Below are 15142 nucleotides of genomic sequence, written 5' to 3' on the forward strand. Positions count from 1 at the left end.
TTACTTGCTTTTGCCGCATGTACTAGCATGAAATTATACTAGATGGATGTTAAAAGTGCATTTTTAAATGGAACAATCTCGGAAGAGGTTTACGTGAGTCAACCTCCTGGTTTTGAAAACGAACTACTATCATCTCATGTTTTCAAAATAAACAAAGCTTTGTATGGATTAAAACAGGCACCACGTGCATGGTATGAAAAATTAAGCTCTTTCTAACAAATAATAATTTTATAAGGGGCAAAATTGCCAGCACCTTGTTTAGAAAAGAAATAAAGGTTGATTTCATAATAGTTCAAATCTACATAGACGACATAATATTTGGTGCTACTAATGAATATATTTGCCAAGAGTTTTCCATGCTTATGCAAGATGAATTTGAAATGAGCATGATGGGGCTCTAAAGTTCTTTCTAGGACTTCAAATCGTCCATTCAGACGAAGGAATCAAATTCATCAGATGAAATATACAAAAGAATTACTGTAAAATATTAAGATGGAAGATGCAAAACCAATGAATACATCGATGCATCCTTCAACTACTCTTGGTCTGGACGAAGAATCACCAGACGTTGATAACACAATGTACCAAGGAATGGTTGGTTCTCTCTTATACCTAACAACATCAAGACTAGACATCATGTTTAGCATCTGCGTCTGTACCAGGTTTCAAGTACGACCTAAAGAGGTACACTTACAAGCTGTTAAAAGAATCTTAAGATACCTTAAAGGAACAGCTAACCTAGGCATCATCTTCTATAGAAGCCAGAATTTTTCCCTTCTAGGATATTGTGATGCAGATTATGCAGGAGACAAATGGGAGAGAAAAAGAACTAGGGGATGATGTCATTTCCTTGGTTGCTGCTTAGTTTCATGGACTAGCAAGAGGCAAAGCATGATTGCCTTATCAACTTGTGAAGATGAGTATGTTGTCGCAGGGCAGTGTCTTACGCAATTGCTTTGGATCAAACATCAGCTGGAAGACTACAAAATTTATGAAAGTAGTATTCATGTACTCTATGATAACACTGCTGCAATTAACATTTCTAAAAATCATGTTTTGCATTCTAGGACTAAGCATATAGAAATTAAACATCATTTCATTAGAGATCATGTGCAAAAAGGAATGTTTGAACTGATTTATGTTAAGACTGAAGAACAACTAGTTGATATCTTCACCAAACCCCTTCAAGAAGATAGATATGTCTGGCTGCGAGATAGGCTAGGAATGGAATTGATAGATGATCAATAGTATAAAGCACTCGCCCTCTATTTATTTTTTATGATTACGAAGGGGGAGAAAGAACACATAAAATATCTATCAACTGAAAACTGAAAAATCACTATGTAAGGGGGAGAGCATAGTCTAAGGGGGAGGAACCTTAGAACTTTAGAGGATGAACAATAGAAACCTTTACATCACATGATATTTGTTTGCTCTATGTTTGATACAAGATGCTTGATATGTATAAACCTGTATAAAGGATACATCTAAAAATGACTTGACAGATTATATTTGTCATCGTCAAAAAGGGGGAGACTGTTAAGTCAAACGAAGCGCATTCACAATTCCCATCGAGGTTTTGAATATGACAAATATAATACATATTGTTATTTCTAACATGTTCATTAGTGTTTCAGATGGATAACAATAAGTTCAGGAAAAATGAAGGACAAAGTATGATCAATCATAATCAAATTGAACAAGACATCAGACGATAGCAAAGCTAGTATCAAGACTAAGGTTGATTCAGGCCTAAATCAAATACAAGATAAGACGAATCTATCAGCTAAAGCCTGAGGGATCAGACGTAAGACCAAAACAGGCATCATATGAGACTAAGTAAAGAATAGGATGAAAGTTGGCTAAACATCAACATGGATTTAGAAATCATTAGATGAAGTCTAACGAACAAGCAGATGAAGTCATCACTACCAGACGTAAAGGGTACTCAAGACCAGATGAAGAATCAAAACTAAAATGTGTATCTAGACGCAGTGGAAAAATAATGAAGCACGTCTGAAGTCCACTAATCACATTGAGTGAAATCATACAAGAAACACAAAAGGACATCAAAGCTGAATATAGAAAGGAGAAAAATAGGAAAGCGTGGATTCACAAGTCAAAGTTGCGTGTGTCACAAAAAGGACACCTACTTTTTAGAGAAAGACAGCACCACAGCAGCTAAACTGATGAGAAAAAGTACAAATATGCCTAGATCATGATTGAAGTCAGACATTGAAATAATCAACTACACAAAAGGACTTCATGTATACAAGCAAACATTTAATGCAAGATCAAATGCATTAAATGAAAAGATATACATAGCCATGAACAAGTCTCCATCTGCAACGACATGAACCTACGCTCCAATGGGAAAATTTGAATTCAAACAACGAGAAGATTTATCAACTGGCTATAAGTATCAAGGTAAAGAAGAAGAAAAAGAAAGAAGAATAGAGAGGTAGAGAAAACGTGCAATAAGAAAAAGAAAGCGAAAAAGCATAAGCTACATTTCTTCTCAAAGCATTTCCTGTATATCTGTATAAAAACTAAGATAGCTTATCTTAGTGAGTGTTGCTATTAGTCTATCCTCTCTACGAGAGTAAACAAAACACTCAGACACCTATTCTTGTAAAACTAAGGTTACACACCTTAGTGAGTGTAGAAACTATCCTATCCTATTTGTGAGAGTTGCAAACACACTCAACACCTTTATTTGCTGTAAAGCCTGAAGAGGATGGTTGAAAGAATACTTGCGAACCAGAAGTGGTCAAGAATACTTAGAAAACCAGAAGTGGTTAAGAATACTAGCGTCGACAAGTGAAGTTAACGTACGAGCCAAAAATGGTTGAGAATACTTGTAATCCTCTGTGATTAGTAGAACCCGTCAGTTGAAGGAGACTAGACGTAGCTCAAATTGAGTGAACCAATATAAAAATATGTGCATACCTTTTGCTATTTCTCAAACACTATTTGTTTAAAAACTTCATCTTTCATCTACTTTCATTTCAACAAACTGTTAGATGAAAACACACTTGTCCACTATTTTTTGAAGAAGCAATATTTTTGGACGATAAATCCTTTCAAACGGAAAACATATTTACTCAACTTGTTTCTTGAAGCAGACTATCAATTTTATTGGACGCAAAAAGCTTCCTAGTCAGACAAGCACTAGTGGAAAATCAGCATATTACGTCACCCCTTTTACGTCAGAAATACGAAAATACGACGTAAAAAAAATGCGGTGGAATTTTTGTAATTTTTGCGAACTTTTTTACGTCAGATGTAAAAAAGGACGCAAATTTGAATAAGAGAGCGCGAGGCATACCGCGCGCATTCTCTCTTTATCACTTTTCATTTTTTTCTCTCTAAACCCTCTCCCTCTCCTTTGTTACTGAATCGTTTTTTTGTCTTTTGTAGAGGGATGAACTCTTTGTTACTCATTTGCACATTGTTGCTACTCCTCAGGTATGAATCAAGGTTTCATTAGCACTTTTCTACTTCGCATTGCTACTCTGGCTATCTGTTTTATTTGATTTTTTGGCTGTTCTATTTGTATAGGTAGTGGGCGTTTTCTTTTGGGTTGTTATATGAAGCTGAATGGCTTGTTCTGCAAGTAGAACGGCCTGTTCTACAAGTAGAACGACCCGTTCTGCAAGTAGAATGGTCCGTTCTGAAAGCAGAACGGCCCGTTCTCCAAGCAGAACGACCCGTTCTCCAAGCAGAACGACCCGTTCTCCAAGCAGAACGGCCTGTTCTGCTGGCATTTTTATGTTTTTTTTTTGTTTTTTTTCTACTTTTTTACATCGGATGTCGTAATGTCCGACGTAAATTTACATCATTTTTGCAGATCTGACGTAAAATTTTCGTCTCCGCTTTTATGTCAGTATGTTTTCTGACGTAAAAAGCTCAAAATATCCGACGTAGTACACCTCTTTTGTACTAGTGAAGCCTGCACAAGTTTTTAATAGTGCATGAATATTCTCTTTATTAAAAGAAAAAGGAGTATCTTCACAAAAAAAATTTTTGAAAAATCTTCCTTCGAACACACACACACATTCAACCCCCCCCCCCCCCTTTTGTGTGTATTTCCGCTAACTTCAAAGGATACCTGAGGATACCCTAGTTAGACAAGTGAACAACTATACTCCAATGACCTGAGGAGGTCCATAATACCTAAACCCAAATAGGTGAATCAATTGTACTGTAAGGGCCTAAGGAGGTCAATTCAACAATACCCAACCCAGATAAAAGGTGAATCGATCATACTTTGGGGACTAGGGGGTCTAATTCGAGGATACCCGAACCGAACAGGTGAACAACCGTACTCTGGTGACCTGAGGAGGTCCATAATACCTAGACTCAGACAGGTGAACGAATCGTACTCTAGGGGCCTAGGGAGGCTGATTTAATAATATCCAACCCAGATAAAAGGTGAATCGACCATATTCTAGGGGCTAAGGGAAGTCGATTCGAGGATACCCGAGTCAGACAGGTCAACAATCATACTCTGGTGACCTGAGGAGGTCCATAATACCTAACCGGGTCATGTGAACAACTATACTCTGGTGACTTGAGGAGGCCTATAACACCTAACGACTGTACACTAAAGACTTGAAGAGGCCAAAAATACCCAACCTAGACAGGCTGCTCAAAATAGTCGGCAAGAACTATTAATCTTTGCCCAACCTAGAGAGGTTCAGCTTAGGCAATATTGAATATCAACATTCAAGACTTGAAGAAAATTTTACATAACACTCAATCTTTAGATGATGTACTAAGTATCAAGCATCTGAAGGCCTGGTTAGACACACATCTACGTCTTTACTTGCCCTCAAAAAAAGAATGTATCTTTATTCGAAGGTCAAGTAAAGAAGGACAGTTGTAGACACCAATTTTTGTCCGGGTTAAGAATTCGAAGGTAGAAAGCTTCAAAAATGAAGGAAGTGACCCCCAACAAAAGTCATGGACTCAAGGATACTTCAAATAAAGGTAACGTACCCCCAAAAGGTACTCCAAGGAGTCAAAAAAACCAAGAAAACAAGTTTTTGAACACTAAGAATGGCCATATTGGTCACAAGAACGGTCATACCGAATGTCCCTCAAAATGGCAGTTCCAAATTGGGTATGGTGATTCCCAAACAAACTTTTACACTTGCAAAAAAGGGTGAGATCGGTCATTATCCCCTTGGAACGGTCGTTCCAACCCTCTACAACCTATTAAAAAGGGGTGGCTCCCCATACCTTACACACCAGCTCCAATTTCAAAAATTGAGTTTTCCCTCTCTCTTCACTCTATTTAGAAGCACTTTGAGTAAATAAACTCATTGAGAGCCTAATTAAGAGATCTTTGAACCCTTTGGCAGAGATCTCAGAGTTTCTAGTTTAAGTTTTTGATCATTAAAGAGGCTTTTGAAGAGTGAGAAGGTTGCCATAAAGCACCTTCAAATTTTTCATTATAAAAGCTTGCTTCAGAGGTTCTTCTCTCTATTCTTTCTCTTATTTATTGTTTCATTTATTTCTTTAAAATAATGTATGATTAGAGTAGAGATCATGTAGATAACATAATCATATATCTGTAATAAAAGGGTAAAAACATTAATCTCCGCTTAATTTTGTTAATGAATACGTTATAGGCTACTAACACTAAACGCAGTGGGGTGCTTAACACCTTCCCTGTGCCTAACCGGCCCTAGTGCCCAACTCTGTTTCAAAACAATTTTCTTTTTCTAATGTTTTGAGCAAAACATTGGTGCGTGGCAACATCATGAACTCTTCAAAACCACCAACAGAGGATTAGTCCGGTCATCGGGTATTTCAACATCGATGAGATTTTTAAACAAGACGTTAGGTCTTCTTCATTCAAGTTTCGACAGCCCCATTATAGGGATCCAATATCTCTACCAATGGCAACTGGTAGACAACAAGGTCCATCCAGTGCATCAAGCTAGAGTGATCAGTTAACATCTCAAACGATGATTTTTGACAATGACCTGTGGGTAGCTAGACTAATCTACGGTCAGCCGTATGTCACCCACTCCCTATGGTTATCCCACTTTTGCCCTCGAGTATAGAGGAAAAAGTTGTTTGCAATGGTTTTTGTGCATTTTTTATTCCAAACAATTGTGCAATTTAAACAAATAGCAAATATTAAAGCCAAACTAACAATAATTATTTTACAAATATTTACAAACAACATAGGGTAAAAACGTTAATCAAGGCTTAGTTTTATTAACACTACTAGAAGGATTGTATTCTAAGTCGGTTATTTTGCCATATCTACATCGGTTTTAAAACCGACTTAGATAAGGTCGTCGTAGATGAATGAACATATCTATGTAGGTTACTTAAAAGCCGACTTAGATGTATTTATACATCTAAGTCAGTTTTTAAAACTGACTTAGATGTAATTATACATTTAAGTCGATTTTTACAAAATTGTCTTAGATGTGCACATACATCTAAGTCGTTTTTTATCAAAACTGACTAAGATGAATATATACAGATCTAAAACGGTTTTTATTCAAAACTAACTTAGATGTATATATAGAAATCTAAGACGGTTTTTATTCAAAACCGACTTAGATGTGCATATATACATCTAAGTCAGTTTTTGCTTAGAACCGCTATAGATTGTATTTTTTTTAACCAGGTTAATTTTTAAAATAAAATTGATTCAATTATAAACAACCTACAAAAACTGATTCAATTATCCAATGTAAGAGAAACCAACAGAGACCAATTTGGGATCGTTATCATTATAGAAATGGCTCAATTACATCATTATATAATATATATAATACTAAAGAAACAATATACTTGGAAACCAAGAGAGGATAATCTAGTATCCATAAAGAAGAGTTTTTCTCTTACAAGGAGAAGAAAAGATCAAAAAATTTAGGTCACACTACATTAGACATGCACTGGGCAGCCTAATACTGAAACCACATTCACCTATTTCTAAATTTTACATGTAATACTAGACCTTTCAACATGATCTATTTCTAAATTTTTCTAAAAACAAATTTCCCCAATGAATCCGAATGTCTTCCAATTTGGTTTCCCCCAATGGTGTAGCATCTTCAAAAAGCTGCAACATATATACATCATATATTAGTTACATCATAAAAAGCATTAAAAGAAATTAACAATATTTTTAAATGTACCTCACTCCAACCATTTGTTACTCCCCTTCAATTATTTCTGACATCCAATTCATGACATAGTATCCACATTCATAATGTCATTGTTGTTTATAACTCTAGAATGAACACCAAATAAAGTAGTATAAATAGTTTTGTTTAATTAAGGTAATAAAAGAATTTCTTAGGGACATTGACTTTAATTACGAACCACTTACTCTGATGGAAATCTAATCCCCAAGGATCCCTTTGGAAGAGGTAAGACCAAGAAGGGTGAAGGTTCATCTAAGGAGGCTCACACTTGAAGACCATTGGGCCTTTAACTAGGTCCATGGTCAGGAGGCTAGAGGAGGCTTCTATAGAGGAGGTTCTTCTTAGACCTATGCTCAATATGAGTATTGAGTATGATTCCTCTTTTTAGTCTCATAGTCTCTATTGTAATTGGGCCTAGAGGTGGGCCTAGGCAAAATTTTACATATTGGACTCATTTTACTCCTAATTTTTTATAGATTTGATTTAGCTAGGTTCCATTCACATTGGATGAACCTAACTAAACCAAATCAACATTTTCAAAACCGGTTGGAGTAAAATAAAGTCCAAAGAGCCGCCCAACTTGGGTTTGTGTTCACATTGGCAGAATTGTTTGTCTCCTCTCAAGTTTAGAAGCTTGAAGCACAAGCTTCTCCTTAGCTTGCTTACCAAGCAAGCTAAGTGAGTAGCTTGCACTCCAAGCCTCTAGACCATGGGTGGTTAGCTAGACCTTACCGTGGTTCCTAGTGAACCATGGTTAAGACTAGCTTGCTCTCCAAGCTTCCTACTCCTATATACTTGTTTTCCTTTCATTGTAAGACACTTTTTGAGATATTGAGAATTATTTTCTGAAGATTTTTCAGATTTCTCTCTTCTAAAAGTCCCTAAACCTCTTTGATATTCATCCAATTCTCTTATCCCTTCACTAGAAGAGTGTGGTGAGAATTGAATAGACATATCTCTTCATCAAGGAGTGGCGTCTCTTGGGAGAGTTCTCCACCAAACCGTGGTGGTTCTAAGGTCTCCTCCTCCATTGGAGACCTTAGCAAAGCTTAGGAAGAATCAAGGAGCCAAAGATCTAGGGAGGAACTTGAAGAGGATTCACATCAATCCGGATTCTCCAACAAGTTTTCCATCATACTTACCATGGGGTAAATCCATTCTGAGTTCTTTGACAGTGCAGTAGATATACCACTCATGACATTATACACAACCATAACACTAAAGAAAATAAAATGAACATAAGTTACATAATTAAAATTTTATAATAAAGAGCATAAAAGTAAAAAACGTATTACAAATTCAAGTTTACCTTTTAACTAAATGTTTGACATGTATAGTGGGCTTATGATGCAAAGAAAAAAACCATACAGCAACATTACTCATAGGACAAAGAACTAACAGCTGCCAATGATTTCTGCATTGAGCCAAATTTAGTTAAACAATATATATATAAATTACATAAATTAAATGCAATAAGAAACATGTACTTACTGATCAATGTAAGGAGCCAAGTAAATTTGCTTCTAGGAGTTCTTTATCCTATCATTTATATAATTTATAGCCTCTTCTTTCTTATTCCCTGATTTTTGTATGGATTAGGGCTCCAAAAATCCATACAAGTCATCATAGCCATGCTCTTCAATTTTTTGATTTAGATAACTAAAATTTATAAAAGAAAAGTAATTTAGAATGAATCATAATTAATTAAATAAATATTGATACTAATAAGAATTGTGTACTTACAACATCCAAAATTGTATGATTGAGATGTTAAGCATTTTTCATTCTATTAATTCACGTATATCATCAAATGTAATATAGAACACAAAATCATTACCACCAACACCAAATAGACTTCCAAGACATAACCTGAAATAGTCAAGTTGGATAAGTAACCAACCTAAAACAAAAAAAAAAAGTTAAATAGTCTTTATATAAGTCGGACAAAGTCACCTTAAATGGGTTGCCATAAGTTAAAGTCAATGATGCCTCACGCAAATCACATATAGGATCATTACTGGGTTTGGACCTATGAACTGTTGGAATATCCTGTGTCTTCTTAGATGATGAAATAAGTCTCACAAGATGTCTTGGCCATGAAAAGAAAGTCTGTAGGGCCTGTCCAACCAGTTGAACCTCTGAAGTAGGCATAGGAACATGAGCATCAAAGTCTTGAACAAACTCAACAACCACCTTGACCAAATTAGTTGTTAGAGGCACTAGTACATAATACACCTTTTACATCGGCCATTTTAGGGGTTTTTACGTTAGAAAAACTTCCGACGTTGAAGCGGTAGACGTAAATTTACGTCGGGGTGTGAAAACCGACGTAAATTTACGTCGGACATGCCAATGTTCGACATAAAAAAGTGAAAAAAATTTTAAAAAAAAAATTGAGTGCAAGCAGAACGGGCTGTTATGCAAGGAGAACGGGCCGTTCTGCTTGGAGAACGGCCCGTTCTGCTGCAGATCCACCCACGCGTAAAGCATTTTCTACCTGTGAAGAAACGAAAGAGTGAAGAAACTTCCGACGTTGAAGCGGTAGACGTAAATTTACGTCGAGGCGCGAAAATTGATGTAAATTTACGTCGGACATGCCAATGTCCAACGTAAAAAATTGATAAAAAATTTAAAAAAAAAAATTGAGTGCAAGCAGAACGGGCCGTTCTGCAAGGAGAACGGCCCGTTCTGCAAGGAGAACGGCCCGTTCTGCTTGGAGAACGGCCTGTTCTGCTACAGATCCACCCACGCGCAAAGAATTTTCTACCTGTGAAGAAACGAGAGAGTGAAGATGGAAAGTAGATAGGGAAAATGAAATGAAAAATACATACAAAAGGGAACTTGTACATGGGAAAAGGAAACGTGACCTTTCTCATGTTGCCATGCATCTACAATGTTGGTGTGTATGAAGAAAAAAGCACCTATCTTCCACAGCTTTCAAAGGCTTGAAGCCCTGTTTCAGCGAAGAGCATCTGGCACCTCTCTTCCACAGCTTAGCATCTGGCACCTCTACCCAGTTAATCCCAAAGGAAGCTTCTGTGAGAGAGCTACCGAAATGGCTCAATTTAAAACCTACCGAAATGGTTCTTTAAGTGGGAAAATTTGGAGAACATTTTTTACGTCGGCTACAGTAAACTCAGACGTAAAATTTAAAATTTACGTCGGTTATTAAATACGTCCGACGTAGATTTTACATTTTACGTCGGACCCTATTAAGTCCGACGTAAAAAAGTTCACAAAATTTACAAAAATGCCACCGCGTCTTTTCTACGTCGTTTTTTGTTTTGACCGACGTAAAAGACTATTTTTCTACTAGTGAGGTACATGGTGTATGGTTGAACTACCCTCATAAACTCTACCAATGGCCACTACACGAGGTGGTATATCATCAATGCATAACTCACATAGATGAGAGATATCAACATGAGGCTTATCCCCTAATGCATTACCAGCCGCAGCAGTAGCACTTGAAGGAGTTGGACAACTACCTTTACTACTACCAGGGACCAGATCTACTTGAACTGGAGAAACATCCTGTGTCTGTGTATTACTGATATCATTTTTCTTGAGTTGTGCAACAACTTGCTGTGTGAGGAGTTCCAAATCCTTGGGAGTTAATTTAGCTATGGATAATCCATGTGACTGGCGTTGTCCAAAGTACTGACTAATAGTAGTACCAACACCAGCTGTATGAACACGACCAGGATTCTCTGGTCGTCCAAGGGCAGTATTCAATATATCTTGATGCCCGTCGGGAACAAAGGAACCCTGTGATGCTTGCTCATCCAACTCATTCTACAATAAACAAATTTAGTTTACAATATATCATAGAATAAAAAATTTGAGCAAATAGTTAAATAGTTTTATTTTATAAAAAGACTTACAATTTTTTTAGCAATTTGGTTAGCTGACTCGGAACTCATTTCTCCTGAACTTTTTGTGCGAGCCATTACCCATAACTGATGACGTGGAGGAGAAGATGGAGGATCAATAACTACATCCTGACTAGCACCAGACTGTATTGCTTCTTCCTTTAGTCTCTTTAGTTCATTTTTAGAATAATTTGTCACTAAGAGACCATAACCCCCACGAGATAATAGGTGAGGGGCATCATTATGTTCCTGGATAGCCTGTGCTTTTTCTCTTATAGCCTGCAATAATTGAATAACACCAAAAAATAATGAGAAAATACTTGTGTTGTATTATAAATTTTAAAAATAATAAACACAGTTTACCTGCCATTTAGGGTCATTCCTGAATTGTTTGAATTTTTCCCAATCTTCAGGGTCGATGTTATACTTATCATAAGGACTATTACCTTTCTGTTTCCCATTTATCCAAACCCTGGTAAGAAAAGACTTATATTGCCTAAATCTTGTAGAAACATGTTGAAGGATTTTTTTCCTCAATATAGCATTATCCTCAATCTGATACACTTCCTACAAAACAAATTTAAATTGAAAAATTAATAATGATAAAATTAAACTAATCATACAAAGTTGTCAAATAATGATATACTGTCAAATGATGTAAAGGTAATGGAAATACCAAAATATCCTGCCAAATCAAATCCTTAGTAGCCTGTGGGACTTCTTTCCAAGAAGGAACTAAAATGTTAATCTTGTCTCGAGCAAGGGTTCCTAAATAACTTGCAAATTGAACACTGTTTGGCCCTGAAGCTGTCCCAGTATTAGGATCCACATCAATTTCTATTCTTTATGACCCACCTTGCTAAAATTTACCATCGTAAATCCCATTTCATCGGGTCCGCACACCTGTGTTAATATCAACCCACTTGCACTTAAAAATAGGAACTTTAAATTTAGTATAATTGATCTCCCAAATTTCTTCAATGACTCCATAATAACTTGTGGATGCCACAACAGGATTTTTATCATTCCTACTAGAAAAATGCATAGATTGAGCTTGAAGAGTGACCCCACTATTTTGCATGGTACTGTTGTCATCTTGTGACTTTGTGTAAAAGGAAAACTTATTGATATCATATTCAGTATAAGTATAAACATTATACTTAGGCTCATTTTTAAGACATTTTAAAGTTTCAGAAGCACTATCATCACTGAATACTTTTTCTTTAAACCATTTTAAGAATGTCTTGTTATGCTCGTTGACCAATGATTTTTCATTCATTCTAGGGTTATTTTTCTTCAAAACAGTTTGGTGTTCAAATATGTAAGGGAGGACCTCATCAGTGTTGTTTAATATATACAAATGTGCTTGAAGTAATTCCTTTCGAAGAATGAATTTAACTTTTAAGCCTTTTGTACCCTGGCCTTCACATCTATCCTCATGCCGAGACTTTGGAAGCCCTACAGGTTTTGCTTTAGACATGTACTCTGAACAAAATTCAATAGCTTCTTCTGCAATATACCTTTCAACAATTGATGCTTCTGGACGGTATAGATTCTTACTATACCCTTTTAAAATCTTCATGTAACGCTCAGTTGGGTACATCCATCGTAAATAAACAGGGCCACACAGTTTGATCTCTCTAACTAGATGAACTATCAAATGAATCATGATGTCAAAAAAGGCTGGAGGAAAATACATCTCCAATTGGCATAAGATAATAATAGCCTCATTTTCCAACTCATCCAATTTATCAGGATCAATGACTTTAGCAGATATATCATTGAAAAAGAAGCACAAACGAGTTAACACACTTCTAACATTATTTGGAAAAATGTCACGTATAGCCACAGGTAGGATTTGTTGCATCAAGATGTGAAAATCATGAGATTTTAAGCCAACCAATTTGAGATCATTCAATGATACAAAGCTCTTAACATTTGAAGAGTATCCTTGTGGAACTTTCACACCTATTAGACACTGACAAAAGCTCATTTTCTCTTTTTGGACAAAGTATGACATGCTGGAGGCAAATATGTTCTCTTACCTTCTAACCTTGGATGTAATTGTGAACGTATACCCATCTCTAATAAATCTTGACGAGCATTGAATCCATCATTTGTCTTGCCTTTAATATTTAAAACTGTGCCTATTACACTATCACATACATTTTTCTCGACATGCATAACATCTATACAATGTCTAACATCTAGATGGCACCAATAAGGAAGATTAAAAAATATTGATCTCTTCTTCCACAAGTTTTTCTCAGTTGACTTCTTTAGAATTTTTCCAAAGATAACATTTATGTCCTTCACCAAATCATAAACTTGTTCACCAGTTAAGGGTGTCGGTGCAATTTCATGTTCTTGACACCCATTGAAAGCTTTTTTCAATCTCCGATATGGGTGATAAGGTTTGAGAAATTTTCGATGCCTAGTGTAAACAGTTTTCTTTCCATTCTTTAGTTGGAGGTAGCTTGTTTGTTGTTCACATATTGGACATGCATGATGTCCTTTAACACTATACCCGCTCAAGTTCCCATATGCTGGAAAATCATTAATAGTACAAAATATCATTGCACACAACTTGAAAGTTTGTTGTCGATACCCATCAAACACGTCAACCCCTTCTTCCCACAACATTTTCAAGTCCTCAATCAATGGACTTAGATAAACATCTATGTCATTTCCCGGTTGTTTTGGGACGGAAATCATCATACATAATATCACATATTTTCTCTTCATGCACAACGAAGGAGGTAAATTGTAAAGTGAAAGGAGAACAGGCCATGAACTGTAGTTGGTGCTTAAGTTACCAAAAGGATTCATTCCATCTGTCGCAAGACCAAGCCTTAGGTTTCTTGCCTCACTACCAAAATCTGGAAACAAAGCATCAATTTTTTTCCATTGTGGAGAATCAACCGGATGGCAAAGCAAGCCATCACAATTTCTCTTGTTTGCATGCCATGTAAGGTTCACTACATCATTTGCATTAGCAAATAATCGCTTGAACCTTGGAATGATTGGAAGATACCATAACACCTTTGTTGGAGGCCCCTTATTTGCTATATCTTCATCATTATTACCACCATCATCCTTTACTTTATATTGTGATACCCCACAGCGGGGACACTTGTGCACTGCTTCAAACTCTTTCCTCTACAATATACAATCATTAGGACATGCATGTATTTTCTTGTATTGTAAACCCATGGGACACAAAACCTTCTTCGCCTCATAGTGACGGTCTGACAAAGTGTTGTCTTTTGGAAGCATTTGCTTCAACAACTGAAGCAACTCTGTGAAACTTTTATCACTCCAACCATTTCTTGCCTTTAAATTCATCAATCTTAACACTGCTGATAATCGCGTGAAGGTTATACAGTCAGGAAACAAAGGTGTCTCTAAGTCACTTTTTAAATCATCATACACATGTGAATGTGCTTGCTGAAAAGACTCTTGTCCCACATCACGAATCATGTCCTCTATTTGGTCATCCATTACTTTATCATCGTGCTGAGTTTGAGACATTGTTTGTATCTCTTTATGTTCACCATTCCATATCCATGTTGTATAACTCGTTAGAAACCCATCACAGATAAGATGGTCCCGTATTTCATCAATTGTATGTCGCCTCCCATTTAAACAGTTAACACAAGGACAATAAAACTTCCCATTCAAATCTTCTTGATTTCATTGAGCAAATTCCAAAAATTGTTCAACCCCATTTTGATACTCATTGGTGATTCTTTTAGAATTCATCCAACTACGATCCATTCTACATCACAAATGCATGATATAATTAATATGCCACATCTAACATTTATTTAATATGCCAAGATCAATCCCTAAAATACACCTTGCTCAACACTATAGAAAAGGGGTATACAGACTTTTTCCTGTCATGGCCACAATTATTTGATAGGTCTATTAGTTATATTAGTAATAAGTGGAATTTTTAAGGGAATAAGAGTTGAGAAGAGTATGTCATTTGGTGATACAGAATTAAGACTATGATATAGTATGTCATTAACAATTAGATGATAAAGACATGTATAATTTAGACATACCTTTTGGGTCACCTTCTTAATAGTA

General features: G+C 36.1%; 2 pseudogenes; both read right to left on the minus strand.

Moving 5' to 3' along the window:
- Window positions 1-298: 298 nt before the first annotated feature.
- LOC145956343 (uncharacterized) lies at window positions 299-11882 on the minus strand (annotated as a pseudogene).
- LOC145956344 (uncharacterized) lies at window positions 11755-14578 on the minus strand (annotated as a pseudogene).
- Between the last annotated feature and the right edge of the window lie 564 nt (window positions 14579-15142).

This window comes from Cajanus cajan, chromosome 3 (genome assembly GCF_000230855.2).
Source record: "Cajanus cajan strain Asha chromosome 3, NIPB_CcT2T_4, whole genome shotgun sequence".
Lineage (NCBI taxonomy): Eukaryota > Viridiplantae > Streptophyta > Magnoliopsida > Fabales > Fabaceae > Cajanus > Cajanus cajan.